Source organism: Lactuca serriola, chromosome 8 (genome assembly GCF_051521515.1).
Source record: "Lactuca serriola cultivar US96UC23 chromosome 8, Lser_US96UC23_V15, whole genome shotgun sequence".
NCBI classification, from domain to species: Eukaryota; Viridiplantae; Streptophyta; class Magnoliopsida; order Asterales; family Asteraceae; genus Lactuca; species Lactuca serriola.
The window spans coordinates 125,435,211-125,455,239 of record NC_136415.1 but is presented as its reverse complement, the minus strand read 5'-3'; the positions used below and the strand labels follow the sequence as shown (position 1 = coordinate 125,455,239).

Here is a 20,029-nt window from a genome sequence, read left to right as displayed (position 1 = left end):
AGCGAAGCACTTCCCAAGCCAGGACTTAACTTCCTGCAAAGTCGGGACGTCATTTCCTATGAGTAGTATGTCATCGACATACAGAACGAGGAAGCTTACTATACTCTCACTGGATTTGACATATACACATGATTCGTCTTCGCTTCGTACAAATCCAAACTCTTTGACTTTCTCATCGAAGCAAAGATTCCATCTGCGAGACACTTGCTTAAGTCCATAAATGGACTTCTCAAGCTTACACACTCTATTCGGATGCTTCGGATCCACAAACCCCTCTGGCTGAGCCATGTAAACATCCTCAGCCAACTTTCCGTTAAGGAAAGCGGTTTTGACATCCATTTGCCAAATCTCATAATCATGAAATGCGGCAATAGCTAGCATCACTCTAATAGATTTTATCTTCGCAACTGGTGAGAAGATCTCATCATAGTCAACTCCGGGAGTTTAGGTAAAGCCCTTCATAACCAATCGCGCATTATATGTGTGTACGTTTCCATCCACGTCGGTCTTCTTCTTGAAGATCCATTTGCACCCAACGGTCTTATGTCCGGGCACATAATCAACCAAATTCCAAACTTGGTTATCATACATGGATTGGATCTCGCTATCCATTGACTCTTTCCATTTCACAGACTCCGGACCTACCATGGCTTCCTTATAGCTATTAGGTTCATCAAGATTTATTAGTGTACCATCACTAATATACGTGTCCCCTTCGGTAGTAATATGAAAACCATAAAACTGGGGATGAACTCTAACTCTATCGGAACGTCTAAGAGGTAAGGACTCGTCAATCGGTTCAACCGGAGTTTCCTCCTTGGGTTGAGTGCCAGCGGTAGAGGTTCCTTCATCTATCGACTCTTGAATCTCTTCAAGCTCGATTTGCCTCCCACTGTCTCCTTGGCCTATGAGTTCTCGCTCTTGGAAAACTCCTCTCCTCGCAACAAAGACAACATTGTCCTTTGGTCTATAGAAGAGATATCCAAAGGATGTCTGCGGGTAGCCGATGAAAATACATCGCTCACTTCGAGGTTCGAGCTTGTCGTGAGTATCTCGTCTTACGAAAACCTCGCAACCCCAAACCTTGATATGTGCCAACGAGGGAGCTTTCCCTGTCCACATCTCGTGAGGTGTTTTGGCAACCTTCTTAGTAGGGACTCGGTTAAGGATATGGGCGGCAGTCTCTAAGGCATACCCCCAAAAAGAGATAGGTAGTGAAGCACGACTCATCATAGAGCGAACCATATCCAATAAGGTTCGATTACGCCTTTCTGCCACACCATTCAACTGCGGTGTCCTAGGAGGCGTCAATTGCGAAACTATTCCACACTCCTTGAGATAATCGTGGAATTCAAGACTTAGGTACTCTCCTCCTCGATCGGATCGAAGCATCTTGATTTTCCTGCCCAATTGATTCTCCACTTCATTCTTGAACTCTTTGAACTTTTCAAAGGTTTCTGACTTTTGCTTGATTAGATAGATATACCCATATCTACTATAATCATCGGTAAAGGTCACGTAGCAGCGGTTCCCATCCTTCGTGGTTGATCTAAATGGTCCACATACATCGGTATGTATTAGGTCCAATAGACCCTCACCCCTTTCACACGTACTCGTGAAGGGTGATTTAGTCATCTTTCCAAGTAAACAAGACTCGCATGTGTCATCTTCCCTAAGGTCGAATGACTCCAACACTCCATCCTTTTGGAGTTGGGCTATGCGTTTCTTGTTGACATGTCCAAGACGACAATGCCACAAGGATGCTTTATCCATACTAGTGGAAGAATCTATATTCAAAACATCATTTCCTAAGTTATCAACAATCATAACAGTTTCATAAATTCCATTACATGGTATAGCTTCAAAGTAAAAGACACCATTTAGATAAGCCAAAATAGAACCATTCTCATTATTAAAAGAAAATCTAAAACCTTGTCTATATAAACCATGAAATGAAATGATGTTTCTAGCCATTTCTGGCGAATAGCAACAATTGTTCAAATCTAAACATAAATTATTCCTAAGCACTAAAGAATACACTCCAATCTTGGTCACAGGCGACGATCTTCTGTTCCCCATGATTAGATTGATTCTTCCTTGCTCCACATCCCTACTTCTTCTTAGTCCCTGCACATTAGAACAAATGTGGTAACCACAACCGATATCAATAACCCAAGAAATAGCATGATTAGAATCGTTAGATTTAATTGTGTATATACTTGCGAAAGATGCCTTGATCTTTCCTTCCTTGATGGCTTGCAGGTACTCTGGGCAGCTTCTCTTCCAATGTCCTATCTTGTGGCAGTGGTGGCACTCTTCCTCCTTCGGGTTAGGACAGGGCTTAGCGGGATCAACTTTGGTCCCACTAGAAGAGGCACCATCTCGGGCTTTAACCTTGCGATAGTTCTTAGACGAAGCCTTCCTCTTCTTTCCCTTTCCTTGACCAATAGCCAAGACAGGAGAAGCGGGTGGATTGGGAGTTGGTGCAACAGACTTGTCTTTGAAGTTGCTCTCAGCGACCCTCAATAGACCTTGGAGTTTGCTTAGGGTGACCTCCTCTTTCTTCATGTGGTAGGTCATCCTAAATTGATTGTACATCGGAGGCAAAGAGTGAAGCACCATGTCGATCGCCAAGTCTTCCCCGAAGTCAACATTTAACTTGCGAAGGCGGTCGACATACCTTTGCATCTTTTGCAGGTGCACGGTAAGAGATTCTCCATGACCCATCTTAGCGGAAATCATGTTAGTGAAAATCTCATAACGCTCCTGTCTCGTGTTCTAGTGGTATCTCTCCAATAAGTCTTGATGCATCTCGTACGGGTACATGTCCTCGTAGGACTTTTGGAATTCAGAGTTCATGGTGACTATCATGATGCAATGTACCTTCGTTGCATCGCGGTCATGAGTTTCAAAAGTGGTCATTTCAGCCGGTGTAGCGATTTCAGGGTTAATCTTCTCGAGCTTCTCATCGAGGACATACTCCTTATCCTCATAGCGAGCAATGGTGCGAATGTATCTTATCCATTCGCTAAAGTTCGTTCCATAGAAGGTGACCTTTTGACAAAGGCTCATCAATGTGAAAGAACTAGCAGCAGTGTTGTTTGCGTTCGACATCTACAAATAGAAAGGACAATGATAGATTAGAATATGAATCCCTAATTATCACCCAATAAGAAAATTAGGGCTAGGATCCAACAACAATATTACATATTAGAAAAAGGGATGTCGTAATCTAACATGCAAATAATATGAAGGTAAGTGAATGACGATTCACTAATTCTCCACCACAAAAACATAACATTAATTCCTAAATGTATTGAGAATTCCTAGGTTTGGATGAGATTCATTGAAACTATTCAATGGCATGTTTAAATCTCGATATGCCCCTCTTGTTTGTGACTACGATACCGAGGATCACAAAGCGGGTGTGAATTAGCATGCAAATTCACATGGTGCCTTCATTGTAACGATCACCTATTCGATGTGCCGGTAAACCACACACGCTCCATCGAACTATGATAAACAATGAATCACCCTTTGCCACCTTTGCTTAGAACCAATTAGTGTGTCGGTAAACCACACACGCTCCACTAACTTCTTAGCAAGGGTGCAAAGTGTAATTTCATGGGATTGCATCAATTCACTTTTCCTAAAGTAACTAAGATTGGGAAATTTTAAAAAAATGTGTAGTTACTTTGTATTACTTATTATACTTTTAATGAGAGGATGAGGTTGCCCTATCCTACCCGTTCGGCTAACGACCCTCCACCGATCAAGCAAGCGGTGGGTGTGAGTGTACACCCATTAAGCGCCATTTTATAGGCCGCAACCTTATACCCACCTTATAGATCGGCTTCGTGAATGAGGCCTACTAACGGTAAGACTAGCATTTTAGTTATACATACATATATATATATATATATATATATATATATATATATATATATATATATAATATTCTTGTAATATTATATTAGTATAGGGTTGTATTTTAAACCTTTTAAAATCTAGGGTTTGAAATTTAAGTTGTCTAAATTAAAACTTTTAATCATAAAATATAAATTTCAAAACTTGAGGACAAGTTTTAAACATTTAAAACATGGAGGATCAAATAACAAATAATTTCAATTAACAATTAATTTCCTAATTATCTATATTTGATTTATTCAAGATTTCTTTTAAGATAATTACCAAAATAATCAAAATAATTAATTAATTATCATATAAGGAAATTAAATATTTTATTAGGTTATAAATATCTTTAATTAGATCAATATTATAGTCATATATATCAAAAAATCGGATTAGGGTTGATCTAATATGATTAAGGTAAGTTTCCATAAGATAATCATGAAGAAATCCCGAATCTGGCCATTCCTGACGCTTAGACTCGCCGAGTGCACAAAGGGACTCGCCGAGTCAGGCCAACTCGCCGAGTCCATGACTCGGAAACACAAAAATCGAATTTTGCAGTTTAGTTTCAGACAATTAAGCAACAATTTAATGAAAACCAAGCTAGTCTCTGATTCCAATGATGGGTTTTAACCATAAGAACTTTCCTATGTGCGCATGTAAAACCCTAATGCTTGGATCTAGGCTTTCTAATTAAACATGCTTTGAATCCAAGACTTCTAATGAGTATTTAGGTTAAATAACAACATTGAAACAGATCTAGAATCATACCTTTGAATTCCTTGTTGATCTTGTTGTCTTGGAGCTTTTAGAGTCACAATTGTCACTCCTCTAATGGCTTACAAACACCAAATAGCAAGGAGGATGATTTGGGAGAGAGGAGAGGGGAGGAAATCGGCCAGGGCTTCTCTACTTTTTGTGAAGTTCCGAATTCCCTTAGCCATGGGGTCTATTTATACTTGTAGACTCCTTAAGGGTTACAACCTAAACCCTAACTGGATAATCTTCTCTTAAGGCTATCCAAATCCATTCCTTAGATAAGTCTTGGACGATTTGAGCTATCCTTTAGCTCCTAGAATCCGTCCAATCCATATCTATATGGATTTACAGTCTAAAGTTTAACTATCAAACAATTGACAGTTTATACCCTCTTATTTAATTAATACCAATTAATTTATGACTTATATTAATCAAATAACAATATTATTATTCTTTATATTATTCTCATAATATATTAATAATATTTATTCTCTCTTAATAAATCATCCTATCAAGTTGCTATGGTGAAGGCAACCCAAAAGGACCATGCACAACCGGGTCAAATACTTGCCTAATATAGTTGCAGCCTTAGACACTATTCCAACACATACAACATTATATATTAAACAACTTTATGAAAATAGTTATTTTCGATTTTGACTATATTTGTACTCTCAATATTCAAATTATTGGCTTCGTTGTTGATTTACACTTTTAATCATGACTATTTTAACTGTATAATTGAATACTTGTGCAACGTGCGAGAATACATGTAACAACCCAAATTTCACGTCCAAAAATTTCATTTAAATTAAGTAGTTTATAAAACATTTGTAATAAAACATCATAAGATCATATCATTTCAATAAACATATCTTGTGTCTAAATACCCATCACATGAAGATAGTAATAATGTCAGAGTACAATCCCAGAATATATCATAATGCGGAAAACCAAAGTGTGTGTGTATGATGTGCCGCTACCACGCCGGCTCCTTCCCCTTCGCTGAAGAGGTACCTGAAACAAAACTGAAAACTATAAGCATGAAGCTTAGTGAGTTCCCCCATCGTACCACATACCATACAATCATATCACATACATACTGCCACGCATTTCTGGGGTGCCCGACCTATCCGGTACGGCCATTCTAGGGTGCTGACCTACCCGTACGGCCATTCTAGGGTGCCGACCTACCCGTGTCAAGCCATTCTGGGGCGCTAACCTACCCGTGTCAAGCCATTCTGGGGTGCTGACTACCCATCAGTCCTAACAACCGAACCTCGGGGACTAGTCCCCTCCTACTACCTCTATCGCATATAACATACAAGCCAGCATGCAAACTTATCATCACATACTGTCAGACGTATCTGGGGTGTCTGACTACCCTTCGGTCCTAACAACCGAACTCTACTACTATCACATACAACATATCATGCGAGCATATAACATATCAGGTAGTAGCAACCTAGATGATATCATGAAGACAATCACCTAACATATGAACCCTACTGGTGGGCCGGCATTGTGGCCGTAGACCCACCGCTACTGGAAGGTAACTCACCTCGTAGTTGCTGAACTGTTCGGAAATCCTCTGACTGCTGCCGCTGCTACTCCGGAAATCCTCTGGCTATAATTCCCACAAACACTTGGTCAGAAACTCACATCTACCCTTAGGGTAAAATGACCATTTTACCCCTTGACCAAGTCAAAGTCAAAGTAAAAGTCAACATCCAGTTGACCTGACTCGCTGAGTTGACTCGTCAACTCGCCGAGCCCCTATCCTTCCATCAGACCTCATACCTATCTCTACTCGTCGAGTTAGGAGATGACTTGACGAGTTTTCCTTCTAAATGAACACCGACTGAATCCACATCCGAACTCGCCGAGTTGTATGAACAACTCGTCGAGTTCATCATCAACTGATACTTATGTCCTGACTTGACTCGCCGAGTTGTATGAACAACTCGTCGAGTTACTCTTCATCCTATGAAAACGTTCTGTCCTCGACTCGCCGAGTTGTATGAAGGTTGTCTTGGACTCGCCGAGTCCGTTCATGCACTCGCCGAGTACTATGAATTTCCAGAACACTTTGCTTAGTCCAGAACGTTGGGTCACTCCTCGGGACTCCTAAAACCCTTCCACACTCAACCGGTCCTTATGACCCTCACTGATATGGGACCAAAACCCTTGGACTCACCGAGTCCAGGAATGGACTCGCCGAGTCGGTCACATCTCCTCTTTAAAACTTCGATTTCTGATGTACAACACTTAACCAAATGATAGATCCAGGCCCCTAAACTCGATCTAGCACGTAAAGTTACAAACTTTACGAGCATGCATGGGACATTAGAGCTTAAAAGGCTCTAAAATGGTTCTTTTGTTGCATGGGGCCTTCCTTGGTGCAAAAAGCAACCTAGATCTGACTTGTGGCACATAGAATGACATGATACAGAAGTGCAAACCCCCAACCATGTTTGCAAACATGGTTGGCCACCAAAAATGGCTTATAAAAGCCCTAAATCACCCCAAAGAGGGATCTAACAAATGAATGAGCAAGGTTCAGACTTTATACCTTCCAAAGACTGCAAATGATGAACCAAACTCGAATCCTTCAGTCCCCTGTTGATCTTCCTTGAGACCAAAACTCATAAGAATCACTCAAAAAGCCTTAGATCTTCACAAAAACGGCTAGGGTTGCTATGAGGGGTGTTTGGGAGCATAAAGGGGGAGAAGAGGCGGCATAAGGTCGCTTAAATAGGGTGCAAACCCCTGGATTAGGGTTTTTGTCCAAATAGTGGCTACTCGCCGAGCCCAGGACTCGACTCGCCGATTCCATCACTTAAGTCCCGCATCTAATCCCGCTTCTACTCGGCGAGTCAGTCCTTCAACTCGCCGACTCCAAGGCCAAAAATGTAAAAATTAAATGAAGATTTAATAAAAGAATTTGCTAATCCTTTTTCAAACTTATATTTATCTATCTTTGCTACAATTTAGACTAAAAAATCAACCAGATTTGATCAGTTTTTGCTGATTTAAAGAGCCTCAAACATGAGATATTGGGGTTGGTTCATCATGTTAGAAATTTGGATATAGAAAGGCTTGGAAATTCTGAGAATCACGTGTATACTTTTCGATTAAAGTATTTGGGTGGTACTCCCAACCTTTAATCGGATAAGACTCAGAAGAGTTTCAAGAACATAGAATTTGAAGTTATGATTTTCGTGATTGTTATTGTACCAAGAAAAATGATGACCAAAATGATTAAGTACTTCATTTGTATGAAAACTGTCAAAGCAGTTTTCTTTGTCCAAAAACCGCTCCAACTGTCAAAACCAGTTTATAACAGTCATAAATTGTCACTAAAACAAGATCATTAATAAAGGTCAAAATGAAGTGAGAAAATAGGTTCACTAAAACCAGCTTGACCCCAGCCAGGGGCTGTCGCCTCTTGGACCCCACTCCCAGGGGGGCTGCCCACGAACCCCGTTCGTTTAAGGGCTTCGCCCCTAAATGACAGTCTACTTTGAATCTTGAATGAACTTAAACAAGTGTGCATTCCACACCTTCCTTACTTGTTTTATATTCATCAAGATTGATTTTTGGTCAACAAGTCAATCCATTACACTTAAATACACATTGATGATACAAAATCACCAACACATCATTTTAATTGTTAGAGTAAATTACACGAATTGTGTTGGATTAGTGTCTAAGTCCATAACTATTTTGGTATGTACTTGACCCGATTATGAGCATGGTCCTTTTGGGTTGCCTTCACCATAGCAATATGTATGATGATTTAAGGAGAGAAAGGTTTAAATATGACTTATTAATATATTATGAGAATAATATATTAAAAGAGAAATCATATTGTTTAATTAATATTAGTCAAGAATTAATTGATAATTAATTTTGTGGCTAAAAGAGATTAGTTAAACTTAGGGGACTGAAGTTGTAATTATAAGATAATTATAATTGGGCTATGGATCACCTAATAATATATAGGTTGGACGAATTCTATGGGAAGCCCATTAGAAATCGTCCAAGGGATATGTTTAAGGAGTCCATGGGCTGCTTAGGGCCTAAGCAGTCAGATTAGGGTTTCCTAGTTGTAAACCCTAATAGCCTACATGTATAAAAAGGGCCCCTGTGCCCTAAAAACGTGAACAAGTCTTTAATTAGGGTTTCCAGCCGTTTTTGGTGCCTCCCCTTTCTTCTCCTCTTCATCCAAGTTGTATATGGTGTTTGTGACTCCATTAGAGGTGCAACACTTGAGGCACTAAGCTTTCTAAGGCCAATCCAAGCAAGGAATTGATTGTTATTGCTATATAACAATCAAAGGTAATTCCCTAAATCCTAATTCAGTTCATAATATGTTAGATCTAAGTTTATTAGTCTTGGATTCAAAGCATGTACAATAGAGAAACCTAGATCCAAGCATTAGGGTTTGTATGAGCACATAGGATTGTTCTTATGCTTAAAACCCATCAGTGGTATCAGAGCCTTGATTGGTTTCAGTTGTATGTGATGCTTAACTGCTTTATTTGATGAAAAACGAATTTTTTGGCCTCTGCCCGACCTGACTCGGCGAGTCAGTGGATGAACTCGACGAGTCAGTCTGACTCGGCGAGTCCAGTCCCTGACTCGGCGAGTTCAGGGGTCAGACAGAGGGATTTTCGGGTTTTGGCTGCTGTTTTGACTTGGACTTGATGCTTAATTTGTTTTATGAAGTTAAAATCCGAATTTTATCCTAATTAAGTGTTTATCCATGCCAAAACAATAGATAATTTCAAATCTTTTAAATATTGGTTGTTTATATGATAAATATGGATTATTTCAAATTATTTGGTAATTATCTAATGACTAAAATAAGATTAGGTCAAATATAGATAATTATGAAATTAATTGTTTAATTTATGTTATTTGTTATTTGATCCCTTATGTTTTGAAAAGTTTCAAAACTTGCCCTCAAGTTTTAGAATTTAAATTTTGATTAAAAAGTTTAATTTTTAAATATGTAAAGTCTAAACCCTAATGTTTTGAAATGTTTCAAAACTTGCCCTCAAGTTTTTGGAATTTAAAAGTTAATTAAAAGTTTAATTTTGAAATGTTAAATTCTAAAACCCTAGTATTTTGAAAAGTTCAAATCACACCCTTATGGTTTTGTTAATTAATTAAAGTGTATAATTAAAAGTGATTTAATAAACCCATAAAGTTTTTAGTTTACATTTAATTAAATTAAAAGTATAATTTACTAAGTTAAACCACCTAGTATTTTAAAAGTGTAAAATACACCCTATACTATATATAACATTAAAAGTCTAATATTATATATATGTATTAGTAAACAGTCAGTCTTACCGTTAGTAGGCCTCATTCACGAAGCTGGTCTATAAGGGGTGTTTAAGGAAATTGCCTATAAAATGGCGATTGAATGGGTATCCACTCTTACCCACCGCACTCTTTACTAGTGGACGGTCGTTAGCCGAACGGGTAGGATAGGACAGAAACCTTCCATTATAAGTATAATGAAGTACAAAGTAACTAAATGCTTTTTCAAATTACCAAATCATAGTTACTTTAGGCAAAATGTGAAATTGTATGCTAACCCATGGAATTACACTTCGTACCCTTGTCAAACGTTAGTGGAGCGTGTGTGGTTAACCGACACACTAATTTGGGGATGACATTGGTGGCGAAGGGTGGCTCGATGCTTATCATAGATCAATGGAGCGTGTGTGGCTAACCGGCACATTGATTAGGTGATTGCAGCATTGGGTGCACCACGTGATTCGTATGGTTATTCACACCTTGTTTGTGATCCTCGGCATCCCAGTCACAAATAGTAGGGCATAATCGAGATTAAACATGCCATTGAAAAGTTCAATGAATCTCAAAAGATCTAGGAGTTTCAATTCATTTAAAACCTAAACTTCTTTTTCGTTTTTCATGGTGGAAATTGGTAAATCGTCATTTACCTACCTTCAAATATTCTGCAACTAGATTACGGCATCCCTCTTCTAGGTTGTAGAGTATTGTGTTGGATCCTAGCTTGATGTTTCATTTGGTTGTTGCATCAAGAGTTCTAATCAACTTAACTTGAATTTTCTCCCGTTTTGTAGATGTCTACATCTTACAATGGTCTTCCCAAATCCTTTGGAACAAGCTTTCCAAATAAAGATGACGTTCCAAGATACGATCAAGGAAATGCGATTCATGCTTCACTTCCTCCACCTCCTCCAACTATTCTCCCTGACCCACAAGTTCAAAGGCTTGAAAAGTTCAAGCTCACTCAAGCCCTTTTGGCAAGTAAACACGAAGATGGGAAACCTGTGTGTGCGCACGTCTTAGAGATGAAGTCACACATTGATTGGTTAAACATGTTGGGTGTCGAGATTTCAAGTGAGTTGGCTGTTGACTGGGTTCTTCAGTCACTTCCTGAATCATATAGTGAGTTCGTTAGAGAGTACTATATGATGGACCACGACGTGACCCTAATTGATCTCACCTATTTGCTTATAGCTGCTGAATCAGCAATGGTTTGGAGTTCTGGTCAAGCAAATTTGTCTGATGAATCAAACTCCCAAACTTCAATGGACACTGGAAACATTGGAAGTCCAGAAAGAACTAAGTCTGTGATTGTCCGATGTGCTGTGCCAAAGGATTCCATTTGCTTTTATTGCCAAGAGAAAGGGCATTGGAGACTAAGTTGCCCTAACTACCTGAGAGATCTAAGAGATGGGAGAGTCAAGACGTTTGGCTCTACTTCAGGTAAAATCCATTATCTAACTCTTTTAAGTTCCTATTCTAGATTCTTAATACATGATGTGATAAGATTGCATTTGATGTTTTGTAGGATTGAAGAAAAGAGAGGAAGTTTAAGGGAAGAAGTGAGCTGAATCTAATCGTGAAGAAATGGATTTCGATTGCATTACTTGAAGAATGGATTCTTGAGCTACTACTTGGAGTTAGAATAGATTGTTAAGAAATATGTAATAACATAGTTTTTCAATTGAATTGCATTGTAAGGACAAATTTTTTTCCGCAATAAAATGAATTTTGACTTGATCTTATTTATTTATCCTTGCAATGGCATGTATGAAAGAATTGATGTTTGAATGTTTCTATTATTAGAAATAATGGATTTGATTCTTAATTATGTTACTTGTGGAAATGTCAAAAGTTTACCAAATAGGGAGAGTTTCTCATCGCCCAAGTTTCAATTGGACAGAAACTTGGAATCATGCAATGTGTATTGTATGATGAATGAAAAACTTTCACATTTGGGAAACTTAGACTAATTCTTTGACAAAGTGTCAATTGAAGGACAAGGAGATCAAGTACACAAGGTTGTGCGTTGATCAAGTCCACCACAAGAGTGATAAAGACATTCGTCATGATTTACTAAGGTTTAGTAAATATGATTATACTTATAAGATTAAGTGTAATTCTGAGTTGATTGAAAAAGTTTCAATGAATAGTAGAACGAATAAAGCAGAATCAAGTAGGCAGAAAGATAAAAGTTTCTCTATTCTAAGAAGAAGGGAGAGTACCTTTTATTGTGTTTTATGATAAGTCTTTATGATTGAGAACCATGTCTCAATAGATCCTCTAAGTGAGTCTTAGTGCAATTGCATGTCTAAGAAGAGGAATCGAGTATTGTAGAAATGGTTAAATCAATAAGTCAATCATACTTCGTTCCAATATCAAGTCTTAGAGTCAAGATTGTGACAAAAGTAGGTTTATAACACTCATCAAATGTGGAACTTGGAAAAAATTTCTTATTCTTGCACATTAGAAATTGGTAAGTTGTGATGTCTTGGATAAGACAAAGATCAACTAGGACCAATTTATGAAGTGTTTTGTCTTGATAAGAACTACACTAACTCTTGAATATTTGCTTTGTCAAGAAATGTTTCTTCACAAGAGAATCTTATATGTCAAGGAGTCAGTGGGAGTCTTAATGGTCTTGAAAGGTTTCAAGAACAAGTCAAGAATAAACCTTATCGATCATCACTAGCACACGACTTGAGGTTTACAACCTATCGTGCTGACATTATTTTGTTTATATGCTATTCCAATTGAGTTAATTTTGTATGTGAGTTCTATGAGTTCTCATTTGAATGCATACTAGAGCCTTAGTCGATGGAAAGTACATTGATATGTAAGGACAAATTACTAAACTACTTGGAAGACATGGTGGGCACTCGTGTTACCATAAGGCAAGAAATCAAGATTAAGAAAGTTCAGTCCATATGAGCTTGGATTTGTCACAAACTTTGGTTTTGGCAAATTCACATGGATAGGAACTCATACACCATAAAATCTAAGTGTCATAAGATTCCCTCCTTCATGAAAATGACTGTGAGGAAATACTTTCACTAAGAGAGGTTTTAAGAAGATAGCGATTGTGAAAATTGTATTCTCACATTCGATTATGGTTACGGCATCCCTTTCCATAGTTCGAATTGTGAGATTTGGCAATTAGTTTGAACATTTGGAACTTAGTAACATAAGTTCTAGATTGTTTAAACACACATATGAGCTATCTAAGGCAAATGTGTATAAGTTTAAGAAGCTTAGATAAAGGCTTATCGAAGCATCTGATATTAGAAATATGAATTTCAGAAATTCAATAGGCATTGTTTTCTGGAAGTTCATTTGTTTTCTGAATACATGTCAAGGCTAGTGGGAGCATAAGTGTTGTGCTTATATGATAATCATCATGATAGTGGGAGCATAAGTGTTATGATTGTATGATTATTATGGCGAGTATTGCAAGTTAGCAATATTAATTATAGAAAAACAAAGATTCAAATTTGCAAAGTTGCATGGGTTGAAAAGTTGTTTTGCTATAATTAAGGGAGAGAATATTATACTTCGTTTCAAAATCTAAAGCTTAGATTAATAAATTTTAATATTTTCAGTCAAAGGGTACATTGTGTGTTCTTAAAATTCGATTATGATTACGGCATCCCTCTTCATAGTTCGAATTGTGAGAACATGACACATAAAATATTATGGCAAAAGATTGGTAAAGTATCATATCTTTATGTAAGACATTATGCATCGTGTCCCATACGCTTCGGGTATAGGATCGATTGCAAAGGTTATTATATTTTACCATTCTAAAATTTTTCAAATGTCTAGCACATTAAGAGGGAAAAAGGACTAGAATGGATTTTGACTAAAATTATTAAACAACTATCAAAGGACGATCCAAAGTTCGCTGAGGATTGGTCGCTTGTGAGTAGTTGGAAGTATGGTATTGGATGGACCATATCGACATTATTATGAATAGATAAGATTTTATTAAGAATGAGCTGTCATATGGCAAATGTGGAAATGTTTCCATATTGGGAGTTGGATATTGAGAGTCTATGCCTAGATAGAAACTTTTATGCAAGAAGGATGTTCAAATGAATGTACTTTGAATGTGAGACTTCACGTCTATGGAATTGTCTTGTAACAATTTCCGATAGAGTACCTTGTAATTTCATTAGCCAAGTCTTGGTGACTTTTGTGCTGTGACTTTACGAAAGGATCGTTGCGTAAAATGTTAGAATCTAGTATATTCTAGTAGTGGAAGAACCTTGTGTTCTTACACTAATAATGGGGATTGAGGAATTGTGAAATGAGAATCATTGGAAAAGTTTTCAATTGTTCTATTTCACAAAGCATGGACCATAGGAAACATAGCGTGCATGCTTCATGCATGGGACAACTATTGTTGCAATTTAAGTAATAAGTTGATTTTCTGAAACAGTAAACGATAATAATGAGTATTCAATATGGTGGTTAAATAGAAGTGTTTTATTTACTCTCACAAGTTTGAGGCCATATAGGATTAAGTATTATTGTTATGTTTCAATTTGCATGTTTTGACTTCCATAATAACTAGGTTATTCAAACATCCACAGACGGTCATACGTTGGGAGTAGGTATGAATAAAGACTGTCATGAATCTGTCTGTAGATTGTCTGAAGTGTTTAGACATGGCACAAGTTTGCTGCAGAGTTCATGAGTGCTTTGATAAGATTAGAGTATTGGATTAAACCCACACTCACTTGGATCACTTCATGGATTTATCACGAGTGATTAGTGAGACGATAATATTGTATATTCTTGAAACCGAGACGTGTGAGTTGTTATTTGTTGGTCGGTTACACATTGATGATAAGTAAACGCACCAGTAACTTGGTGTTATAAAACTTATTGTTGTGTGTGATTTGATCAGTAAATGCAAGCGAGCATATGAGTCGAAGTTTATCCATTCCTTTTACCCAAAGTATGATAAAATCGATATCTGTGGGCCTCTCGATGATTTAGTGATGACACCTAAGCGCTTGGCCAAGCCGGGACTAAGTTGATGTGTTCAATTGTAGTCTGTTGTCAGTCGTCATAAATCGGAAGTCGGGAAATAGTATAGAGAGAATGATTGAAATTCATGTCTTATGTCTATACGATATCTTGAGAATGGAGGAATATATGATCCCTTATCTAGAGGACACGCTATCTGATAAGATCAGAGTTGACAGCGGCTTTTGAAAGCTACGATTGCTGATCAGGTTCTGAAGTCATACGGAAAATAGTTATTAGACTTATCTAAGTGGGAGACTGTTGGATTAGTGTTTAAGTCCATAACTATTTTGGTATGTACTTGACCCGATTATGAGCATGGTCCTTTTGGGTTGCCTTCACCATAGCAATATGTAGGATGATTTAAGGAGAGAAAGGTTTAAATATGATTTATTAATATATTATGAGAATAATATATTAAAAGAGAAATCATATTGTTTAATTAATATTAGTCAAGAATTAATTGATAATTAATTTTGTGGCTAAAAGAGATTAGTTAAACTTAGGGGACTGAAGTTGTAATTATAAGATAATTATAATTGGGCTATGGATCACCTAATAATATATAGGTTGGACGAATTCTATGGGAAGCCCATTAGAAATCGTCCAAGGGATATGTTTAAGGAGTCCATGGGCTGCTTAGGGCCTAAGCAGTCAGATTAGGGTTTCCTAGTTGTAAACCCTAATAGCCTACATGTATAAAAAGGGCCCCTGTGCCCCAAAAACGTGGACAAGTCTTTAATTAGGGTTTCCAGCCGTTTTTGGTGCCTCCCCTTTCTTCTCCTCTTCATCCAAGTTGTATATGGTGTTTGTGACTCCATTAGAGGTGCAACACTTGAGGCACTAAGCTTTCTAAGGCCAATCCAAGCAAGGAATTGATTGTTATTGCTATATAACAATCAAAGGTAATTCCCTAAATCCTAATTCAGTTCATAATATGTTAGATCTAAGTTTATTAGTCTTGGATTCAAAGCATGTACAATAGAGAAACCTAGATCCAAGCATTAGAGTTTGTATGAGCACATAGGATTGTTCTTATGCTTAAAACCCATCAAATTGTCCCTATGGTTTGGGGTAATTTGCACGCTTGGTCCATAACTTATTTTTTTAAACTCGAAAAGTCCCTATTGTTTGTTTTTATTACGCGTTTGGTTCATACTGTTTGTTTTTGTTACGTGATTGGTCTATGTCTTACCTAAAAAGACTATTATTTAAATAGGAAAAAATTGTGAGATAGGTAAAGTAAGGTGAGGGGGGTTGGGGCTGGGGTGTGCTTATTTAAATATTTTAAAAAATCAATGGCAAAAATAGTTTTTTTTAGGTAAGACAGGGACCAAGTGTGTAACAAAAACAAACAGTAAGGACCTTCCGAGTTAAAAAAATAAGTTATGGACCAAACGCACAAATCATCCTAAACCATAGAGACCATACGTGTAATTTACTCTAATTGTTATTTACCATATTCAAATTACAAACTCATAATGAGTTGATTTTTATTTCCTATTAATTATTTTGTTGCCTTTGCTATAAGTTAAGTTCAAAAATCAACGTAATTGGGTAAGTATTTGCTGAGCTACAAAACCTCAAAAATAAGATGTTGAGGCTCTACAACATTTGTAATTGTTTTTTTATCATATTCTGACATTCATAATTTTTTTTTTTCGTATGAATTCAAAATAAGTTGATTTTTTTATTTTATGAATCTTATCCTATGTCTTGACTAGAAGTTAGGCTCCAAAATCACCTTAATTAAATATGTATTTATTGCATGATATTGCCTTAAACATTGGTTGTTGGGCCTATTTGCATACTTAGTTTTTTCAGCATTTTTAGCTTGCATAACTTCTCGTAAATTTTGAATAACCATAAATCTCTCATGCAAATTTGAATGAGTTAATTTCTTTTCATACGTACTCTTTATTGTTTTGATGACACATCATGTTCAAAAATCAACCTAACTAGATGAATTAAAAAGCCTCAAACATTGTTCGCTGGACTCTTAGACTATCCTCAGTGACCATTTTTAGGATCCTCAGTGACCATTTTTAGGGCTCACTAAAAAATTAAAAAGAAAAAAGAAAAACCTCCGTACTTAATAAAAACCTCTCCGCCACTTGTCATTTTTTTAGACTTCATTTTGCCACGTTGCCACGTGTCTTTTCTCTTCTCTGTTCACCCGAAATTTGTTTTCTCGCTCATCTTCCCTTCCTTTGTTAATGGATGCCATCCCCAAAAATCAGGGATCTTAATTTAAAACCTTGGTTGTTATCCCAATCTCTTAATTTCTATATTTATATTATGCATTCCATTCATGCCCTTGGAAATCAACAATCAACATCCACAAATTGACCCATTCCGATTTTGAAACGACTTCAATTTTCTTTTGTGTCTTCTTCATGTACTGAATCTCTTAATCTATAGGTTTTTGGGTTCAGATTTTTCTCGATAGGGGGGAGGTTTTTGGGTTCGGAATTATCTCGATCAGGGGGAAGGTATTGCTTTTAAGGTTATCAACACCATTTACAGTTTCTGTCATTCCATTTGAGGTTAGTATACATAACTTTGCTTCTTCCAATTTATAGCACGTCATTCATAATTTTAGTTTGCTTGATTAAGTTTCTTTTCTATGTTTTAGGTGTATAGACTCATTTTAATTTCTCTCTCTTTATACAACCCCTTTCTCACACAGTTAGAGGAAATCTCATTGAGGGTATGTTCGTGCCTTTTTTAAAGATCCGGGTGAAGACTTCAAGAGATTAAGGAGTGGGTGAGACCATTCACAAGTTATACCCTCTCACTTACTAATGTCTACGTTGCTAATAAATTGAGCAAGAATGGTAAACGATTTTGCTTTGTTTGATTCAAAAGGGTGTGTAATGTGGATCCTTTCTTGAAGTCTGTATTCTATTTGAATTGAATTTTTCAATGAGCCTTCCCCTCAACCTGTAAGGTCTCTTGCATAATTCTATGATGCCCATAACATGTTTGATGAAATGCTTGAGGGTTTATTTTTATTTCAAATTTTTGTCGTCTTCCTGTATATGAGACGATGTGATATCTAGGTTTTTTTTGTGATTGCGATTACTCTCCTAACTCCTAAGTCCTAATCGATCATTTATCCACAGTCTCGGCAGGAAATTGAAAATCAACGGTACATTGATTTCTACTACGTCTTCTTCCTTCATTTTGTTTAATAGACTGCTTCATCTCTGTATTTTCTTCCTTTGATTTTGTGATGCTTTCAGGAAAATGATACACACATCTAAAACCAATTCAAAACTTATGTGAAACACAGTAACCATGAAGCTTAAGAGCCACTGCAAAATCAGATTTGTATATCTTTGGGGTTTTGTTTTCGTAACTCGTAGAGGGAAAAAGGCTAATAGATCCAACTTTTGTGAAACAGTGCGAAAATGATGTTTCTTAGGATTTTGCTGTTAGAATTTATAATAAAAAATAGTATTTGTGCTTTTTCGATTACAGAGTAAAAAACAAATATGGTAATATTGACATGGATTGGTCTTTTTTGAAAAATTGAATCAGGGGAAGTGAGTATGGATCTACCTAAAGATATAGAAAAATGTATGATCCAATGGGGTATTTTGGTCTTTTACCAAACCACAGAAGTAATGGAATTACTTTCAAGTATTATACTTTAGTTTTTAATTCACATATTTGTATGGAGGCTGACAGAAATGCAATATCATTGCCTATGGATATAAGCATGTTGCCAATTTCTATATTCCATGACAAAATTACATATAATGGTGGAACTATGGTAATAAATTCATAGGGTTAGCTTGTGTTGAAAGATGCAACCATCATTTATCCCAAGTAAAATTCAATAAATAACAATGTGATTTCATTTATTAGTTATTTTGAGTATCACAACATCATATTTTGAATGTTTACCAAATTATAGCAATATCATCTAAACACCAAGCCTGCTATAAATAGGTAGGTTATTCAAAATTAAGTGAGCTAATAAGAAAAAAAATTGGAAAGTACAATGCTATATTTTTGTACTTATAGTATAGTCTCATAAAAAAATGTACAATGTTGTAATAATTATTAATGAAATTAGGATGATATGATACACAAGTACACTGCCATTTCATGCATTTATCCCTTCATTATAATATCATCAAAGTTCTATTTTAACAGGTGATATCATATTCAACAAGGAGCATGAATTGGCACAATATGAAACATATTTTGCTGGTAAATTACAATCTTAAGTTTGTTTTCTTCTTGAAGCCGAATTCTGTCTTTGATTCTTTATTTTTTGGTTGTGTTTCTAAACTACTAAAAATTGTAATCAGTATTATAGTAGCTTATGAGAAATATTTGTTCATTTTAGTTCATCAGATTAAATTTAAAGCCTTAATTGATGTCTATTTAACCATTATCTATGGTTGGTGGCTATATGTGTCAGCAACAAAGTAGATAGAATCACAGAGAATAATTAGTCTCTTTTATGGTATGAAATGAATTATGAAAAAGTGATGAAACTACTATAAATACTTTTCTTGAATTTATTTCAAAAAGTATTCCATATTTGTAATTAAGACACATATATTTTTCCAGGTGAAAGATACAACATAGTTGGACGATATTTTCATTATTTACTCATTTTACCAAAATAGGCAATGTATTTTAGTTTTTTTTACCTGTAATGGCAATGTATTCTCATTTCCTTAGCCAATTGTTTGACTATAAAATTCAACCAAGTTAATTATTTGTATGGTATGACATCATACTTTCATTTTTTTGTTCTTCATTTTTTTTTCTCAAGAAGACATAGTTGCCAAAAATCTTCCCATACCATGATAGTGTCGTTCTATAAAAAGCTTAATTACATGTAGTATTGTATAACATATAAACTCAATAAGACATATTGTATCTTACAACTTTTTTATTCATGTATGCCTTTTGTTGGTTCTTAATGCCTTTAACAGTTAATGTATGCATATTTGTTGTTGAAAAAAAAAATCATATT

The 20,029-nt window shown here is 36.3% G+C and overlaps 1 long non-coding RNA gene across 2 annotated transcripts; it reads left to right on the top strand.

Moving 5' to 3' along the window:
• Positions 1-17,174: 17,174 nt before the first annotated feature.
• Positions 17,175-19,746, top strand: LOC145071403 (uncharacterized). 2 transcript variants are annotated; one of them, XR_013690437.1, is made up of 4 exons: positions 17,175-17,576; positions 17,720-18,181; positions 18,276-19,251; positions 19,618-19,746. It is a non-coding gene; the product is annotated as an uncharacterized LOC145071403 (long non-coding RNA). The 2 variants fall into 2 exon arrangements; XR_013690438.1 differs by lacking the exon at positions 19,618-19,746 and having other exon boundaries at positions 17,720-18,678.
• The last annotated feature ends 283 nt before the right edge of the window (positions 19,747-20,029 follow it).